The following is a 14,619-nucleotide window of genomic DNA, read 5'->3' on the forward strand; positions in this document are numbered from 1 at the left end:
TGTGAGGAAGACCAACATGGACACAAATAACTGCAAAACATGACGGTGAATGTTGAGGGAGTGCCAACTGTAGATGGGGAGGGAGAGGTTTTCACAGGAGGTTTAAATGTGGTCTTGAAGAAACATGGACATTTACCATTTTGAGAATACAGCTCAAGAAGCCAGACTCAACAGAGTTGCCTAAAAGGAAGTGCTTAATGAGTTCATCCAGTCACAGAACCCAAAACTAGCGCGGTTGATGTGTTTCTGCCAGGATCCAGTGAGGTCTGGTACGACTCGAAGACGTTTGCTCGCTGGGTGAGAGTGTGCACGCGAAGATTCCATAGCACTGCACACTGTATCGGTGTTTAGTAAGGTGAAGATACAGTACCAACGAAGAGCGCTACATAGAAGAAAACCCGCAGGCCGCTTGACTGAGTCCCCGCAGGGACCCGCAGGTCCTGCAGTGGATGGGCTCTACCTCAGTGACGGCCCTCACTCTGTATCTGCACCACAAGCAACTCCTGCTCCGGAAGCTTTCATTCTGTTCAGGTGTCTGCTCAACAGCTTGGAGAATGCCTTTTACATTTCTTGTAAAGCCAGTCTAGTGACAATGAATTTCTTCAGCTGTTTTTTTGTGTGTGTGTGTTTTGTTTTTGGCTGAAAAACTCTTTTGTCTTCTTCAACTCTGAAGAACTGCTTTGCCAGTAGGGCCAATAAGAGGAGTCACTATCCCAGCAACTCTGTGGCGGCGCGGATGTCGGTCCTAGGCCTCAGGAAGCAGCCACCTTCTGTAACCACCCACTCATCTGATGATAAAATTTAGCCTGTGGCTTTTACATATTGTGCCAAAATGTCCACCCTGAGCCTAAAACAGCTCTCACTGAGCGTTGGCACTGACTGGGAGGTCACATCAAATGACAGACCAGTGCACCTGGGGACAAGCAAAGGGAGGAACCTGCACCTTTCAACCTTCCCCTTGGCCTTTTTTGAGATTTGTGCTGCATGCTAATTGACTTCCCTGGCTCAAAATCATCTTCTAGGAAGTCACTAATGTGCTAACGAATAGCACATTTCACATTTTCTAGATTTTATATTTTTAGATGTACTGGTAAATACCCTTGGTGTTCCACCTCTTTTCCTGGATCCCAGTAGCACTGAGACATTTATAGAGTTCACAAAATCTCGCACTGCTTCCTGGGCCACGGCCCTGTGGTAAGCAGTGAGCAGCTTCTCCTTAAGCAGGGCTGGGTGGGTCTGGTTTATGTGAGGTGTGGGCCCATCCACCTTGTGTGGCCCACCGGCGGGAGCTTGCCTCCAGCAGTTGTTCTTGCTATAGCAGCTGAGTTGCTCAAGGCCTCTCTCCAAGGGAACAACAGCCTCTGGGACCCCTGTACCCCGTTATCGTTCACTCCCTTAGATGTGGGCAAAATCACTCTTCTCTGCTTGCACTGGATCCGCTGCAGCGAGAGGGAGTCATTCTTCCCTGGATATTGACTCAGGAGCCCAGAACTATTCCTTTCCCTTCATGGTTTTCAGGTTCCGAAGTTCCAAATTAATCTTAAAGTGCTAATTTATCTTAATTATTTTTATCAACTGCCGTCTGCTCACCAAAGAATATTTATAACATGAGTAAACCATAATTAATAATAATAAAATAAATACCCATGTCCCCTCCACCAAACTTCAAAAATAGAACACAGGATTGGGACTAAGGCATAAAAGGGGGTGTCTAAAAATGCAGTAACCAAGATAAATCATGGCTTAATGCAATATTTAAAAAATCAAAATTAATGCAAAAAAAATCTACATTGACCACAATATCAAAATTCTGAATGAAGATGGGATCAGAAATACTAAGCTCCTTTGCCTTGGACTGCAGCACAGCTTGGCATGGGATAGAACATTACAATATGCCAGTTCCTCGGGATGCTCTCTGCTCTGGAGATCCCAGTGGCAACCTGCTGCCTGTCCCAGCATCTACTGGGGCAGCCTCAAGACCCCAGCACCCTTCAATACGCACGTTTTCTCACCAGGCCTTCTCCACTTAGCAACCTGACAACCACCACCTCTGTGCTTCCTGTTCCCTGGGCCACAATGGCCATCCCCTCCCTCCCTCCACCTATGCAAATTGTACCATCCTTCCATGCCCCAATTCAAATCCTACTTTCCCTTCAAGCCTTTATAACTACCCTAACCGCTCCTCTCTCCCCCTATCTGTGAGCAGTGATTTTGTCCTTCTCTGAAATGCTGCCCCTGCTTACTTAGGATTCTCTACTTAGGATTCTCAGAAATGATCCCTTAATATTTCAAGTTTGTCGTGTTCTCCTACCAGATTATATGTTCCTTAAGAGCAAGTTATACTTGTCTCATATCTTACAGAGCATAATTATACTTGGCTTTCAATGACAGCTGGCCATGATTGGTTAACTGATGAATGTGATTATGTAAAAAGTTAGAACTGAATATAAAAAAATAATTAAAGCAAAATAAAATAAAAATGATATAAAATAAACATGATCTTGAAGGATCATTAAAGATTTGTAGATAATAAAAGGAAAGGACGGACTTAACTTCAATAGAAATAACATGTGCAATGATGGCCCAGCATTCAAGAGCACAGTTTATTTGGAAAACTGCCGATTATTTAAAACAGCTATAACAGAGAGCGAGAGAAAAGGGTCAGTGGAGAGGAGCTAAATATAAGTAGTGTTTGGAAAAGCCACAGAAATTTTTAAAAAGGGAGTGTGTGATCAGATGTCCATTTTTGAAAGCCGACTCTGGCAGGGTAGTAAATGTTGTAGGAGGGGAAGAGACCAGAGGCACAGAAGTCAGCTGGGCAGTACTGTTACCAGTACAAATAGCAAGCAGTGTGTCAGGCAATATTCTAAGCACCTTACGTATGTTAAATCATTTAAACCTCCTAAAAATTATCTCTATTTTACCTTTGAGGAAACTGAGACACAGAGAGGCTTTGAAACTTGATTAAAGTCACATGACTAGTGAGTAGGAGATCCAAAATTAGAACTCATTCACTCTGGCTCAGAGTACGTGCTTTAAGGACTGCGCTATTGCCCTGGCTAGTGTGGTTCAGTGGACTGAGCACTGATCTGTGGACCGAAAGGATGTCGGTTTAATTCCCAGTCAGGGCACATGCCTGGTCCCCAGTTGAGGGCGTAAGAGAGGCAACCAATCGCTATTTCTCTCACACATCATGTTTCTCTCTCTATCTCCCTCCTTTCCCCTCTCTCTAAAAATAAATAAATAAAATCTTTTTTAAAAATAGGTGTGGGGAGGATGAAGATCTAAACTATGGCAAGAGCAATGAAAATCAAGAAAAGGGAATGGATTCAAAAGAGCAATGAGAGAGAGAAGTGCCCTCAGACATGGCAGTGCTAAAGCAGAGGGAGCAGGTGAGAACGACTTGCCAGAGGCTGCCTTAAATAACCAGGCGGGTCACTGACCAAGGCAGGGAGTTGTGGAGAATTGCTATTATGTTGTGTTGTCCTGGGGAAGAGGGTTGTTAATACTTCGTCTGCTTTTGAATATGTGGCACAGGGTATCAAGTAAGACACGTCCAGGAGAGAGATGGAAATAAAGTCTGATGCTCAAGAAAAAAGATGGGCAAAAGATACAGATTTGGGAGTTATCAGTGCAAAAACAGTAGTTAAAAGCATGGGACAGATGCAGTCATAGGGGGAGGGGCGATTCAGAGCAAGCCAAGAAGAGAGCTAAGGACTGAGCCCTACGGGATACTCCTATGTAAGGGACAGGGAAGGAACCAGCAAAGACAATTGATAAGGATGAGGAATAAGAAAAGGAAGACTTCAGAAAGGCTGAAAGAGAATGGCAAGAAGAAAAAAGGAAAAATCAGTATAGTACAACGATACAGAAAAGTAAAGTAAGAAAAGAACACGAGGCTTGCATAGGGCTCTTGGGCCCTTGTAAGGAAGGACTTTGGGTTTTACTCTGAGTGAGACGAGGAGGATTTGCAGCAGAAGAAGGACAAGGTCTCACTGACATTTTAAAAGGAAATCTCTGGCTGCCACGTGGAGGCAAGGACGGAAGCAGGAAAGCAGTCAGGGCCTGTCACAGTAATCCAGGGGGCCGGGTGGCAGCAGTGGAGGTGGTGAGAAGTGGAAGCTTTTCTGAGATACTAGAGTCAAGACTCAGAGGTGATTCTAAAAGAATTTCGTCCTCGATAACTGAAAGACTTAATATAAAATATACAACATATTCAAGGATGGGTGAGAAATTGTTAGAGAGGGAAGGGCAGTGATGAAATGGAAAGGAAGGCTGAGGCCATGTTGTGAAGGCTCCCGTGGGCCAGGCAGGGTGGGAATCTTACTTGGTGGTACTGAGGACGGTACTCAGCTCCTCTCTCTTCCTCTCGGCATGGATGTGTGTCCCCACCCTTTTATGATGAATTTCAGGGCCCTCTTGTCCTTAGAGACCCTGAGCAGTTCCATACGATACTGTTCATAGGGGGCAAAGCCACACACCTCTCGGATCACGTCCCGCACGAACTTGCTGTGCTTGGTGAGATGCCCATGGCAGTGGCTGTGCCTCAGCTTGTGCACGTTGTCACTCTGTGGCCCTTGCTGAGGCTCACGGGCATGGGGCAGTGGAGAGCCATGGCTGCTGTTCCTTAGTGGCGGCTGCAGCGGAAGGCTTATTATTTCTAATAACTTGATAATTGCAGATAACCTTGTTTTATTTCTGGCGAGAAAATGTAATTTGTAAGATACCAGCTCACTGAGATTTATGAAGCCTCAGTCTATGATCTACTATATCATCAATCTGCTTCAACTGATTCATGAGCCTGAAAAGAACATGAATTCTTTAATGATGATATAGAATTCTAGAGATGACTATTGCATTGAATTTGTTATTTGTTAAAATCTTCTGTATCTTTACCGATTTTATAGCTGCTTGACCTACCAATAATTGGAAGATATGTTACAATCTCTTCCTTATAATGTTGTGTTTCTCAAATTCTTCCTCCCCCAAACATTATTTATATCAATTTGGCTTAATCTGCTTCGAGGCTGTTCTGCTTGCTTCATATAAGTTTAGGTTACATTCTCCTGGTAAGTTGAACCTTTCATCATTATGTAATAGTATTCATGAATGCTAATAATGCATTTTTTCTTTAAGCCTATCATGTTTGATATTCATTCTGTTATGATAACTTTCTTTTGCTATTTCTGTCTACCATATCTTTTTCCTTTCTATTACTTCAACTGTAGGGGCAGAAGAAAACTTTTCTCTACCCTTTAAGGTTCTTTTGGGCTGGTCTTATAATTAAATCTAAATGAGATTTATTAATAAGAGAAAATAATCAAATTTAATTACATACATACATATGGGAACCCCACACACATGAGAGGTTCAAAGACAGAAAGGGAGGTATTATATGACATTCACATTGTGAGGTAAGGTACCTCGGAGCTTCAGAGGGGAGGAACGTCATTAGCAGGACTGTCAGAAGGGCAGATGTTCGGTAATTAGAAGTTTGCCCTGCCATACATAAAGGCTATAAAAAGTTATCTCCGGTGCTAACCCTTATTATGGGCAAGGCCCCTAATTTAAATTCTTTAAGGAAGAGGTAAAAGTTTCTCATGAGCCTGCAGGGTCCCAATTGCCTTCAGCTCAAAATAATTCACATGCCAAGTAGCACATTTTGGGGAGGCCTGTTCTGAACTCCTTGACGACTTCATGCTGTGGATATATCTCTTGTGAAGAACATATAACTGAATTTTCTTCATGTCTAATCTTATAGTACCTTTCTTAAGTGGTGAGTTTATTTCACTAACATATAAGTATTATATGTCTGGACTTGTTCGTACTATCTTACTTTTTATTTCTCCTCATTCCACTTCTTTTCCATACTTCTTACCCTTATTGGGGTTGAATTTGTATTTGTTCCTTTTCCATTTTCTATTTCTTTGGAATTTATTCCCATTATGTTCAGACTTACTTGTGAAATTTTACTATGTACATTTCGCTTAACAAAGTTAAATATCTTAACAACCCTCTCCCAAATAATAAAAAATCGCTCAAATACTTCAGTTCCAGAATTCCCGTTAGTCCTGACTTGCATGCTGTTAGCTGACATTTATGTTAGCTGAGCAACATCAATTCTATTATTTTTTAAAATTCTGCCAATTATATCAACAATGCTTGCCATTTTAAGTATTCACCATTCCTTTCTGCATCTCAAACTTTCTGATTCGTTTTCCTTTCCTTGAAATACATCCTTTAGCAGCTCCTTTACTGCAGCTACCTCATGGTGACAAATTCTGAGTTTTTGTTCGTCTATAAAGTCTTTATTCCACGTTTGTTTTTTAAAATTATTTTTCCTAAATACACAATTCCAGGTTGACCATTATTTTCTCTGGAAAATATTCTGCTGTCTTTTGACTTCTGTTGATACTGAGAACACTGTTGTAATTGTCAATCCTTTATACGTGACTTAAGATGTTTTTCTTTGTCTTTAGTGTTTTGCAGTTCCATTGTAATTTACCCTGATATGGATTTCTTTTTATTTATTGTACTTGTATTTAATCTTTTTTCTCTTATCTACTGCTACTGCCTCAACCCAAGCCCCTCTAAACTCCTTACAAGGCCACTCATGTCATTCTCCCTTCTCTCATGATGCCTCATCTATACATGGAACTTGCTCGGCTTTTTCTTGCCTCGGGGCTTTTGCTCTGCATTTTCTTTTGCCTACAACAAAAGGGGAGAAGAGTCTCCCCACCTCCTCTGCCTATAAACTCCTTTAGATCTCAATTCAATATCAATTCCTGAGAGAGGCTTTTCTTGGCCCTGCCCACCCTCAGTCCCGGTATTTTCTCTCTGTAGTAGGGCACCATTTCTGCCCCACTCCCCACCCAGCCCCGCTTCATCTTTATCACACTTCGCAATTACACATTTACGTGTTATTTGTTAACATCTGTTTTCTCCATTAGTCTATAAACTATAAGGGGACAATGACTGTGTCTGGCTTTTTTAACCATTCTATATTCATAGCCTGGCACAGTGCCTGGCACAAAGTGAGCATTCAATAAATTTTTATTAAATAAAAAAGTGACCAAATGAAAACCCAGCTGTTTACACAGCACAGAACAGTGCTTCTAGAGCTACACATGCTATCATTCCCTTTTCCTAAAATGCTACTCCCTCGGCCTGCAAACTCCTTATTCAGCCAAGAAACCTCCTCTCTGAAGTCCCCCTTTACAAAACCTGCACACAGAAGGACACAGTTTTGCTGTTCACCTCTGTACCCCTAGAACCTCAACCATGGCCCTCACCCCAGTCTACCTTAATTACTGACACCTGCCTTCTCCTCAAGACAGAGCCCTAGGTTCTACTGCACCTCACATGCAGGCCATTTGAAAGACACCTGAGGTTTGAAAAGGAGACTGGAAATGCCCTCAAGGGTGAAGTAACTGCTGGTGATAGGTGTTTGAGGGGATAAGAAGGTACAGGTTCACAGAGTAAGTAAAGGGATTAACATCATCAGAGGTCAGGAAGAAAGTGAAATTGAGTGGGGTGGGTACAATGAAAATGGGTAGATAGTGAAGGAAAAAGTAAGGAGGCTGATGAACTGGTTTCATGTGCTCAGTAAAATGTGAGAAAGCCAAAGGAGAGGGGCACGGGTGGTGTCTTGAGAGAGTAACAGACAGAACAGAATAGCCATTGTGTTCAACACTCACCTCTTAGCAACAGCTGACTACTAAGTAATGAGTGAAAGCTTGAACACAAATTCCGTACCCAGTCATGCTTTACCAAACCCAAGGATGCGTCAATGAGTGTAGCTACACTACCTGCTGCATCCAGAGGAAAAAACCTGATCTAAGAGGCTCCGACCTTTTAAAGGTCACGCACTTCACGTTCACACACTCAATTATTTTAAGAGAATCTTTGATTTAAAATATATGAAATCACACAAAGAAAGTTGAATGTTTGTATTTTTATTACAACATGGTCTCTCTCTCATGCCACATATTGAGCTGTGTCTCCTCATATAAAGAAATGTAAAAGATTAAATGTTCTGCCCTGGCTGGTGTGGCTCAGGGTATTGAGTGCCGGCCTGCAAACCAAAGGGTCACTGGTTCGATTCCCAGTCAGGGCACATGGGTTGCAGGCCAGGTCCTCGGTGGGGGCTGCGTGAGAGGCAACCACACACTGATGTTTCTCTCCCTCTCTTTCTCTCTCCTTTCCCCTCTGTCTAAAAATAAATAAATAAAAAATATATATTTTAAAAAGATTAAATGTTCCTTAAAAACAGAGTTTTGTCTTACTAAATTCTGCATCAATTTACATGGCCTTGCAAAATAATTTGCACAAAGAAGGCATTCAAATAGTTTTAATATTGAATTAAGTTAAGAGGTGTACAAGTCCCTCAGATACTACAGATTTGGAGAGAAGAATTTATAAATCTGTTTAAAGTAACACAAATGTGCCTCTTCTGAAGGAGGAATGAGCAATAAATAGAAAAAATAGTCCTGGCTTATGTAACTCAGTAGATTGAGTGCTGGCCTGCGAACCAAAGGGTTGCCGGTTCATTCCCGATCAGGGCACATGCCTGGGTTGCAGGCCAGGTCCCTGGTAGTGGACATGCGAGGGGCAACTACATATTGATGTTTCTCTCCCTGCCTTTCTCCTTCCCTTCCCCTCTCTCTAAAAATAAATAAATAAATAAACTCTTGAAAAAAGAAAATACAGCAGTAAAAGAGGTGGGAATTACTCAAAACTGTTCTGTGTTGATCACACTAGTGGATCCAGTGGACATTCCACAAGACCTTTCAACTTACGTGGCCTTTACAACAGGAAGTGTACAGAACCTGTAAGGGCTGGATCTGTGGCAACATAAAGGCTGTTTTCAACCTTCTGAGCCCTTACCCTTTCATTAATGTGGGTACGAATTATGTCTGAGCATTGTCCTCAAAAGACATCTAGTTTCTATAGCTCTTATTTTTCTTCCAATTTATAAAAAATAATATAAATGGAGCCACTTTAAACTGAGCTGCCCTGACCAGTGTGGCTCATTTGGTTGGACATCATCCCGCAAAGCAAAAGGTTGTCAGTGTAATTCCCAGTCAGGGCACATGCCTGGGTTGTAGGTTTGGTTCCTGGTTGGGGAGCATACAAGAGGCAACTAACCAACGTTTCTCTCTCACATGGATATTTTTCTCCCTCTCTTCCTCCCTCCCTTCCCCTCTCTCTAAAAATAAATAAATACAATCTTAAAAGAAAAAATGGAGTCAGAGCTGCCACCCTCCCACTGCCTTGGGTGTCTTACTCCTTAAAGCTTTGGAGTGTTTAAACTGTGCAAACTAACCTTTGGACTAAGCCTAAAACAATACTGTACCCCAAACAACTATTTGCAAAGATAACGAGAAAGTGATGAGTACTGCACTGAAAATTTAGAACATTCTTTAGAAGTAGCGTCTCTATGTTAGATTATCTGCACCTACAGAAATGCCTTCCTTCTCTGATGTAACTGATGTCATTGTTGTCCTTTCCCTTGCCATCCTTATTAGGAACACTATTTGGGTTTCTGCCGGAACCAGTGCTTCCCAAATAACTAATCCAAATTCTTTTGGATTTCAAACAAAGAATGCTTGTTGCCTCTCATTTTGGCTTCTCATATTTATTTTTGGGTTCACAAATTTCAAAAACCTATTAATTCTCTATACTTGAAGACCTTCTATAGAACTAAGGGTCTAATCATTAAAAGCAAAGGGTAAACATATCCAGTTGAAAACACTCAAGACAATGATTTTATCATGTTTTCTCAGTGACCACTTTTTCCCTCTGGGGGCCACCAAGAATACAGTAAATCAAAACTGTAGAGTCTATGACACATGTTTGGTAAAACAGACTTGAAGCTCTAAATTAGTAAGTATTCACTATTTTATCTCATGAAACACTGTAACCCCACATGAATTTTTCACATAGCTTCACGCTACCTGCATGTCTGTAAGACTATGACAGATACTAGTCTCACAACAGTGAAGTTTACACTGGTACTGACAAAAACTAAGTAAATCCCGTAACAGAGGAAAAGGAAACAAATTAAGAGAGGTCAGGCTGAGTAGCTATGATGCCCCATAAAGTTACAAGGTTAATCAAAGAAATTAAAACCCCAATTTTAATCATTTAAAAAGTGAGTCAGCCCAAAAGAATTGAAAACAGCTCTATTCACAATAGCCAAAAGGTAGAAACAACCCAAATGTCCATCAACTATGAGTAGATAAGCAAAATGCAGTATTTCCATACAATGAAATATTACTCAGCCATAAAGAGAAATGAAACACTGATACATGCTACACGGTGGATAATCTTGAAAACATTATGCGGAATGAAAGAAGCCAGACAGAAACGCCATATATTGTATGGTTCCATTCTTAGGGAATATCCAGAAGAGGCAAATCTATACAGTCAATAAATAGATAAGGGGTTGCCAGTGTGGATGGGGGAGGGAGAGGAGGAGTTTATGGGAAGTAGCCCCACAGGTTGATCTGATCATAAATTCCTAACCAGGCAGGCAGGTCAGGGTACACAGTCATGCCCCAAGCCTGTAACTTCTTTAGTGAAAGGTTTTAAGCCAGCCTTGCCTATTGTTCTTGCCCATCTAGGTTAACAAACCTTTGAAACACCAGAGTACTCCTCCAAGGTGATATTAACTCTCAAGAGAGCACATAATCTTGTTAACTGTCCTGTAACCCAATATCCCCCTTGCCTTCTCCAATCTTCCTGACATCCCCTCCCTCCTTAATTTCAAATGCATAAAAGAAGATGCAAAACTGTTACTCTCTCTGGACCATTTGAGATCTTGCTCCCGGCATATATCACCAGATTGGCTTAAATACACTCTTACGAAAATTCTCTACAGATTTGGGTGTTCTTACATCGACACAGTGAATTGTACACTTTAAAATGGTTAAAATGGTGAATTTTATATTATGTGAATTTTACCACTGCCATGGCTGGGTAGCTCAGTTGGTTAGAGCATTGTCCTGATATGCCAAGGTTATGGGTTCACTCCCCAGTCAGGGCACATACAAGAATCAACCAGTGAATGAATAAATAAGTAGAACAACAAATTGATATTTGTTTCTCTCTCTCTCTCTCTCTCTCAAAATCAATCAATCAATAAAAAGAATTTTACCACTTTCAAAAAAGTTTGGGTTACAATTTTCCATTTTACTCTAGAAAGAAAAACTAGAACGGAGTCTATCCTACTCCACCTAGCGCACACACACTGGAAACCTTTATTGCGGCACAGGGGTTCAGAGCTATCGATGCGTTCCTCAGTCAAGTTCCTCAAGCTCTCTGAACCTTCCTGATCAGTTGAATGGGCCCAATAATAGTATCTACATTATACAAATATGTAAAGGTAAAATGGAGATAATACAATCTAAGTACAGTGCCAGATAAGAGTAATTGCTGAACAAAAGTTAGCTGTAATTTTCCCTGGAAACAGTGCAATCTTAAATGTTAGAAATAAAAATCTTACTTAGGTTGAGGCAGATTAGTAAAAAGCTAGGAAAATTCTTTGGCAAATGGAATGGGGAAACTGAGACAACTGAACAAATTGGTGGAGCAATTTACAACCAGATACAGAAGGTCACCAGGGCAGAGAGCCCCCCGATGCCTAGCAATGGGCAAAACTGGTGGTGGACTGCACCCCCAGGGTGGCCTTTCCTCCCCAGGCACATCACTGATCACAAGGTTTAGACCCCCTGCCCTGGCACTGAGCAATCAGTGGAGCCCACAGTGCCGAAGGGGCACACCTGGAAAAGCTGATTAATATTCTACTGAGATCTCCCCTGAGGCCTCCCCTAAAATCCCCACCTTTGGAAAACAGATAAAAACCTCTCAAGACAAAGAATCCAGCAAGGGCCCTTTTGGGGGAACACTCACTCAAATCTCCTTTTCCAGTGAATTTTCTTTCTCCTAAACATTAAGGGGTTCCCCAGAAGACTTACAACCAGGGGAGCAATGGGCAGCAGTAGCTCACCCCAGACTAACCCCCTGACCCTGTCTCCAAGGCTCCCTTTTCTCTGACTCTCCAGTGAACTGACAGCAGCTCCACCTTGGCTCACTTCTTTCCTTGTGTCTAGAGTGCCAAATTAGCAGCCCCTCCTAGTCTCTCTCCTGTTGCTTCTTCTATCCTAAGCCCGTCCTTGTTCCACTGTCCCCAGCTTTAATAAACATACCCTCCAAATCACCTGGACTCGTATTGTGAAATCTTTCCTGCATGAAGTCGAACCTTAGGCAGACCCACTCTGAGCCTGGTCCCCCTTCCACTAACAAAATCAAAGGTTGCTCATGAGCTGACTCTTTTAGGGGGTCTGTGAGGTCAGAACTATTTTTATAATAATTATATGACATTATTTGCCTTTTTCACTGCAATGACATTTGCATTGAAAAAGCAATGATAAAACTGCTGGTACCTTAACAAAGATTAAGGCAGTAGCACGAGATTTTACTACTAGAAGTATATTCTTCACTATACAGTCACGGTTTTAAAAATAAAATTTTAAAAAAAAAGCCAGTTTCATTTATCCTTAATGAAGCAGTAAAAATAGCATTATTAAACCTCAGCCCTTGAGTGCATGCCTTTTTAGTCTCCTGTGGGATGAAACTGGCAGTGTGTGCGGAGCGCTGGGCTGTGTACTGAAACAGACAGCTACCTGGAGGAAAAGCACTTGTGGGGTTCTTTGAGTTGTGAGCTAAACTAGCCTCTCTGTCCTTGTGACACAATTTTTATTTGAAAGAACAACTAACAGACAAATTAATTATTCGGACTTGGCTATTTAGCTTTTTTTTTCCAAAAAGAACTTCCGAGAAAAAAGTTATCAGTATTTTCTACCACTAATGAAATTCAAGCATTCAAATGAAAATCCAAATTCTAGAAAACATGTATCTGCTACTAGGAGCTTAACAGCTCCCCAATGCTTACAGATTTTGATGAAATTAATAGTGATATTAGCATGTATTTTTAATATCACATAATGTAATATATTAACATTTGGAAGATGTGCATAATTCAGTGAAACAATATTTTCTAAATGACCAATGTTACAAAATAATGCACAAGTTAAAGATCCAGGTAAAGTACAAGATAGGCCAATGGATTTTAACATAATAATGAAATGTACATTAATATATTCAGATTTCACACTACAACTGACCTTTAAAAAATATGACTTTCAAGTTTCGCTGAACTATCAAATATCCACAATTGTCTGAAAAGCCAGTAAAGTACTCCTCAATTTTCCCACTGCATTTCTTACATGATCTAGTCAAAGAGCGTATCGCAACAGACTGAACAGAGAAGCAGGTAAAACTCAGCTATCTTCTATTGAAGAAATATATAAAAATATAAAACAACAATGCCTACTTCTCACTAAAATTTCTGGTTTGGAAAATTGAGTAATTTTTATGAAAAATGTTATTTATAACTAAAAAGAAATTATATTACTACTATTATGTTAATGAATTAACAAATCTTAAATTTCTCAGTTTTAATTTTTAATAAAGTAAATATTCACATAACCTATATAAAGAAAAGGTCTTCGGGCCATTCAGTAATTCTTAAGAAACTAAAGAGATTTATGAAACCGAAAAGTCTGAGAACTGCTGTCTTATCCCTTGTTTCTGCTCACAAAGTTCAAAAGTAATATATCCCATACACAGTAGTTTCACAACGTAGTAACGGTGTTTGGAAAGCTATGACTTAAAACACAAAGGAAATAATCCATCAAGGTATCAAATTTGAACCTGGCAGAAATGTGTGAAATGCCCTAGGACACGATCTCCCGGGGCCACTGGTATGTCCTTTAGTCACATGCCAGCCGGTCCAGGACACACACACAAAAAGTGATTCTGCACCATCTTTCCTCCCTTCCTCTCCAAATTCCCTCCCAATTGAAATGAGACACAAGATAATTGAGATTATCAATTCAAAATGTGATGAGAGAAATATTACAAGCAATCCTCTAGGAAGCCAAATGAATTTGAGGCCCTGCCTGGAGACAAAGGTTTTCTCTAGACAGTTTCTGGTTCAGTGCGAGCTCTGTCCTATCCTGCCCTAATGAAAACAATCACACAAAAACAAACTTCTAACTCAAGTTGGTTTCCTCTGCTCACCAAAGGTCGTAACATTGAAAATGGCATTAACACTGGAAATGGCTCTGGATGCTGAGGATAATAGCCTCAGAAATAGCCTACAGTGCAGACTGAGAATCCCTAAAAGGAATCTAGGCGTGGTAATAAACAAGAGTGAACACTTTTTTTGATGTATGTTTTGATGAGTTAGTAAGTGCCGAGCACTGTTCTAAAGCATTTATATAGATTAAATCAATCCTAATAATCTTATGAAATTGATATGGTTATCACCATTTTGTCCGGGAAGTCACTAGATCTGCATTATTTCACTTTTGTAACTATAACTAACACCTTAAAATGCCATCCTTCCAGCCTCCTATTATCCTGGAAAACATGAAGGAAGCACTAAGTTCCATAAAACTAAACTGCTACTATCAATATTGATCACCCAAGTAACTTAATAATTATCAGACTAAAATAATTTTTCTATAATAAATTCCTTTTTCAAGATATCAG

At 40.6% G+C, this 14,619-nt stretch overlaps 1 protein-coding gene across 3 annotated transcripts in view; it reads right to left on the reverse strand.

Annotated features, from left to right (window-relative positions):
* Window positions 1-14,619, reverse strand: part of ASCC1 (activating signal cointegrator 1 complex subunit 1) — a 106,308-nt gene that overhangs the window by 36,718 nt on the left and 54,971 nt on the right. The window lies entirely within an intron of this gene.

Source organism: Desmodus rotundus, chromosome 4 (genome assembly GCF_022682495.2).
Source record: "Desmodus rotundus isolate HL8 chromosome 4, HLdesRot8A.1, whole genome shotgun sequence".
Classification (NCBI taxonomy): Eukaryota; Metazoa; Chordata; class Mammalia; order Chiroptera; family Phyllostomidae; genus Desmodus; species Desmodus rotundus.